Source organism: Oncorhynchus keta, unplaced genomic scaffold (genome assembly GCF_023373465.1).
Source record: "Oncorhynchus keta strain PuntledgeMale-10-30-2019 unplaced genomic scaffold, Oket_V2 Un_contig_208_pilon_pilon, whole genome shotgun sequence".
NCBI lineage: Eukaryota > Metazoa > Chordata > Actinopteri > Salmoniformes > Salmonidae > Oncorhynchus > Oncorhynchus keta.
The window spans coordinates 32,501-38,347 of record NW_026282227.1 but is presented as its reverse complement, the minus strand read 5'-3'; the positions used below and the strand labels follow the sequence as shown (position 1 = coordinate 38,347).

The 5,847-nt window shown below is 46.6% G+C and overlaps 1 long non-coding RNA gene across 1 annotated transcript in view; it reads left to right on the top strand.

The window, feature by feature from the left end:
* Positions 1-537: 537 nt before the first annotated feature.
* The window catches only part of LOC127920853 (uncharacterized), a 13,382-nt gene continuing 8,072 nt past the window's right edge, over positions 538-5,847 (top strand). Inside the window, exon 1 of the long non-coding RNA XR_008107706.1 lies at positions 538-665. This is a non-coding gene — a long non-coding RNA (uncharacterized LOC127920853). The remainder of the gene's footprint in view (positions 666-5,847) is intronic.

Below are 5,847 nucleotides of genomic sequence, written 5' to 3'. Positions count from 1 at the left end.
TAACAGAGACTAGTTGGTGGGTGATGAAACAGAGACTAGTTGGTGGTTGATCTAACAGAGACTAGTTGGTGGGTGATGAAACAGAGACTAGTTGGTGGTTGATCTAACAGAGACTAGTTGGTGGGTGATGTAACAGAGACTAGTTGGGTGATGAAACATAACAGAACTAGTTGGTGGGTGATGTAACAGAGACTAGTTGGTGATGTAGTTGGTGGGTGATGTGATGAAACAGAGACTAGTTGGTGGTTGATAACAGAGACTAGTTGGTGGTTGATGTTACAGAGACTAGTTGGTGGGTGGAATACATCACTTTCAATACTCTAGACTAGTTGGTGGTTGATGTTACAGAGACATTGGGGGTACATCACTATAGAGCTATATCCTATGGTATATGCTATAGACTAGGAAGGACCAGGTATAGGCTTCATCTTTGTGCTGGACACTGGTTCTTAACTGTATCGACTGGGGAGGGTCTGGGTCTTAGTTGGTCCATTGACCTTCCTGTAACAGTCTGTTTGACCCGTTGGTCTGTATTCCAGATATTGATGAGTGTGCTGAGGGAAAGCACTACTGCAGAGAGAACACCATGTGTGTCAATACTCCAGGATCCTTCATGTGCATCTGCCACACTGGATACATCCGGATCGATGACTATTCCTGCACAGGTGAGCCACCCACACACACACACACACGCACACACGCACACGCACACGCACACGCGCACGCGCACGCACACACACACACACACACACACACACACACACACACACACACACACACACACACACACACACACACACACACACACACACACACACACACACACACACACACACCAGTCAAACACATACATCTGCATGGGCACACACACACATACACACTGCAGGCCTGACTTCTACAAAGGACAGTATTATTGAGTAAAGCTACTTTACCTCACATTGCATGATTTGACATCAGGGTTGTTTGTTTGAGAAGTGGGCAACATTAGAGGTTAGCTGGTCTTATGATCTGGTCTTATGTTCATGACTAATTCAAACATGCCTGCTCTAACCTCAGAGGACCTTGAGAGAGAGAGAGAGAGGGAGAGAGAGAGAGAGAGAGAGAGAGAGAGAGAGAGAGAGAGAGAGAGAGAGAGAGAGAGAGAGAGAGAGAGAGAGAGAGAGAGAGAGAGAGAGAGAGAGAGAGAGAGTCTAAGTGGGGTTGACACGGCACATTTGCCCTGGATCGGTAATTAAAAGATAATATCTCTAATGCTAGGTGATTTAGCTCCTTCACACTGGAAGCAGATGGCATGGAGTTTAGTCACAGCTTCTATCTGTTCTGTTCCTTTGGTAAGTGACGGAGCTCTCTGTACAGAATTACTTTATTACTACAACGACTTTATTACTAATCGTGACTTCATTACTAAGTCATGCTGTGAAGCCAACAGGAAAGACTAGCCAAAGACACATTTCCACATTGCTGGGACAAAATGTTCCGGTGTTCCTTATTTAGATATTTTATAACACATTTGTTTGTTCACATATGTTGTTATAATTTGGTCGATGCTGTGGGATGTTGCGACTGTGGAGACTTGTCTTGTCCACGTTTGCAATGCCCACATATGCCTCTGGAAATAGCATTGCTTCCTCAGGCAACTGAATAGCATAGGGGCTATGATGATGTTCACATTTAAAAGTTGTTTCAATTGGTATCTCATCTCCTGGCTGTATCCCTCATAGTTATCTCTTTGAAGATCCAATTGTTCTGCTAACACAACCTGTCGATTTGATGGTTATCTCAATTGTAAATGTTTCGTACAGTACCACATCACTTTACTATTCTGTGTATGGTGAAGTTATTAATTACACTTTGGATGGTAAAACAATACACCCACTCACAACAAAGATACAGACGTTCTTCCTAACGCTCTGGAGTCTGCTAAATGACTTAAATGTAAATGTAAATGTAACTCAGTTCCCGGAGAGGAAGGAAACTGCAAAGGGAATTCACCAGGAGGCCAATGGCGACTTTAAAACAGTTACAGAGTTTAATGGCTGTGAAAAATGAAGGTGGATCAACAACATTGTAGTTACTCCACAATATTAACCAAATGACAGCCTGAAAAAGAAGGAATCCTGTACAGACTGAAAATATTCCAAAACATCCTGTTTGCAGTAAGGTACTAAGTAAAACTGCAAAGAAATGTGGCAAAGAAATTAACTTTATGTCTTGAATACAGTGTTATGTTGAGGAAATTCCAACACAACACATCACTGAGTACCACTCTTCATATTTTCAGACATGGCGTTGGCAGCATCATGTTATGGGTATGCTTGTCATCGGCAAGGACTAGCAAGTTTTGGGGGGATAAAATGAATGGAATAGAGCTAAGCACAGGCAAAATCCTAGAGGAAAAACTGGTTCAGTCTGCTTTCCACCAGACACTGGGAGATAAATTCACCTTTCAGCAGGACAATAACCTAAAACACAAGGCCAAATATACACTGGAGTTGCTTACCAAGACGAATGTTCCTGAGTGGCTAGTTACATAGCTACAGATCTGGGACCAGGCTATAACATAGAGAGATCTGGGACCAGGCTAGTTGGCTATGTCACATAGCTACAGATCTGGGACCAGGCTATAACATAGAGAGAAGAGTTGGCTATGTCACATAGCTACAGATCTGGGACCAGGCTATAACATAGAGAGAAGAGTTGGCTATGTCACATAGCTATAGATCTGGGACCAGGCTATGACATAGAGAGAAGAGTTGGCTATGTCACATAGCTACAGATCTGGGACCAGGCTATAACATAGAGAGAAGAGTTGGCTCATTACATTTAGTTCCAGGATTCAGTGAAATGCCATGAATCCATTAGATATTGTGTGGAGACTTGTGTCCATGAGTCAAACTGTTAGTTTCCAGCCACAACATTATAAATAGCTGAACAGTTGATATGTGTATAATGCCACCAGGTTTCTCCTCTCCTCTCCTCTCCTCTCCTCTCCTCTCCTCTCCTCTCCTCTCCTCTCCTCTCCTCTCCTCTCCTCTCCTCTCCTCTCCTCTCCTCTCACAATGAGAAGCCATTTATATTCTCCCTAGTGAAATGATAGATAAACAGCAATGTTTTAATGATTGGAGCTACTTGTCTATCCCTGTAATTACATCAGCTAAAGTGGCAGGGGCTGGTAGATTACATCGTCCGAGAACCAGGAAGACATTAGCATTGAAATGATTTATTGTCTTATCACAGCTCGCACAATACAATTCATATTTTAGCCACTACGCTCTGGCAATATTAATGACCCAGTGTTTACAGCAGTGACAGAACACTAGATTCTAGTTTCTAAATGACTCTTATTGTGTAATATTTTTGGACTAACTTTGTGATTAATTTGATCCATAATAATTAACATAGCCAAATAGTTGATGTCTAAATCATAGAGGAGACCGGTGTCCAGACTAGAGCAGTCTAGTAGAGAGGAGACTGGTGTCAGACTAGAGCAGTCTAGTAGATTGGAGACTGGTGTCCAGACTAGAGCAGTCTAGTAGAGAGGAGACTGGGGTCCAGACTAGAGCAGTCTAGTAGAGAGGAGACTGGGGTCCAGACTAGAGCAGTCTAGTAGAGAGGAGACTGGTGTCCAGACTAGAGCAGTCTAGTAGATTGGAGACTGGTGTCCAGACTAGAGCAGTCTAGTAGAGAGGAGACCAGTGTCCAGACTAGAGCAGTCTAGTAGAGAGGAGACCAGTGTCCAGACTAGAGCAGTCTTGTAGAGAGGAGACCAGTGTCCAGACTAGAGCAGTCTAGTAGAGAGGAGACCGGGGTCCAGACTAGAGCAGTCTAGTAGAGAGGAGACTGGGGTCCAGACGAGAGCAGTCTAGTAGAGAGGAGACCAGTGTCCAGACTAGAGCAGTCTTGTAGAGAGGAGACCAGTGTCCGGACTAGAGCAGTCTAGTAGAGAGGAGACCAGTGTCCAGACTAGAGCAGTCTAGTAGAGAGGAGACCAGTGTCCAGACTAGAGCAGTCTAGTAGAGAGGAGACTGGGGTCCAGACTAGAGCAGTCTAGTAGAGAGGAGACCAGTGTGCAGACTAGAGCAGTCTAGTAGAGAGGAGACCAGGGTCCAGACTAGAGCAGTCTAGTAGAGAGGAGACTGGTGTCCAGACTAGAGCAGTCTAGTAGAGAGGAGACCGGTGTCCAGACTAGAGCAGTCTAGTAGAGAGGAGACCAGTGTCCAGACTAGAGCAGTCTAGTAGAGAGGAGACAGGGGTCCAGACTAGAGCAGTCTAGTAGAGAGGAGACTGGGGTCCAGACTAGAGCAGTCTAGTAGAGAGGAGACCAGTGTCCAGACTAGAGCAGTCTAGTAGAGAGGAGACGGTGTCCAGACTAGAGCAGTCTAGTAGAGAGGAGACCAGTGTCCAGACTAGAGCAGTCTAGTAGAGAGGAGACAGGGGTCCAGACTAGAGCAGTCTAGTAGAGAGGAGACTGGTGTCCAGACTAGAGCAGTCTAGTAGAGAGGAGACCGGTGTCCAGACTAGAGCAATCTTGTAGAGAGGAGACTGGGGTCCAGACTAGAGCAGTCTAGTAGAGAGGAGACCAGTGTGCAGACTAGAGCAGTCTAGTAGAGAGGAGACTGGGGTCCAGACTAGAGCAGTCTAGTAGAGAGGAGACCAGTGTCCAGACTAGAGCAGTCTAGTAGAGAGGAGACCGGTGTCCAGACTAGAGCAGTGTAGTAGAGAGGAGACCAGTGTCCAGACTAGAGCAGTCTAGTAGAGAGGAGACTGGGGTCCAGACTAGAGCAGTCTAGTAGAGGAGACCAGTGTCCAGACTCATTCTAGTAGAGAGGAGACTGGGGTCCAGACTAGAGCAGTCTAGTAGAGAGGAGACTGGGGTCCAGACTAGAGCAGTCTAGTAGAGAGGAGACCGGTGTCCAGACAAGAGCAGTCTAGTAGAGAGGAGACCAGTGTCCAGACTAGAGCAGTCTAGTAGAGAGGAGACTGGGGTCCAGACTAGAGCAGTCTAGTAGAGAGGAGACTGGTGTCCAGACTAGAGCAGTCTAGTAGAGGGAGACCAGTGTGCAGACTAGAGCAGTCTAGTAGAGAGGAGACTGGGGTCCAGACTAGAGCAGTCTAGTCGAGAGGAGACCAGTGTCCAGACTAGAGCAGTCTAGTAGAGAGGAGACCAGTGTCCAGACTAGAGCAGTCTAGTAGAGAGGAGACTGGAGTCCAGACTAGAGCAGTCTAGTAGAGAGGAGACCAGTGTGCAGACTAGAGCAGTCTAGTAGAGAGGAGACTGGGGTCCAGACTCAGTCTAGTAGAGAGAGACCAGTGTCCAGACTAGAGCAGTCTAGTAGAGAGGAGACCGGTGTCCAGACTAGAGCAGTCTAGTAGAGAGAGACCAGTGTCCAGACTAGAGCAGTCTAGTAGAGAGGAGACCAGTGTCCAGACTAGAGCAGTCTAGTAGAGAGGAGACTGGGGTCCAGACTAGAGCAGTCTAGTAGAGAGGAGACCAGTGTGCAGACTAGAGCAGTCTAGTAGAGAGGAGACTGGGGTCCAGACTAGAGCAGTCTAGTAGAGAGGAGACCAGTGTCCAGACTAGAGCAGTCTTGTAGAGAGGAGACCAGTGTCCAGACTAGAGCAGTCTAGTAGAGAGGAGACCAGTGTCCAGACTAGAGCAGTCTAGTAGAGAGGGGACTGGGGTCCAGACTAGAGCAGTCTAGTAGAGAGGAGACTGGTGTCCAGACTAGAGCAGTCTAGTAGAGAGGAGACCAGTGTCCAGACTAGAGCAGTCATGTAGAGAGGAGACTGGTGTCCAGACTAGAGCAGTCTTGTAGACAGGAGACTGATGTCAGACTAGAGCACCTA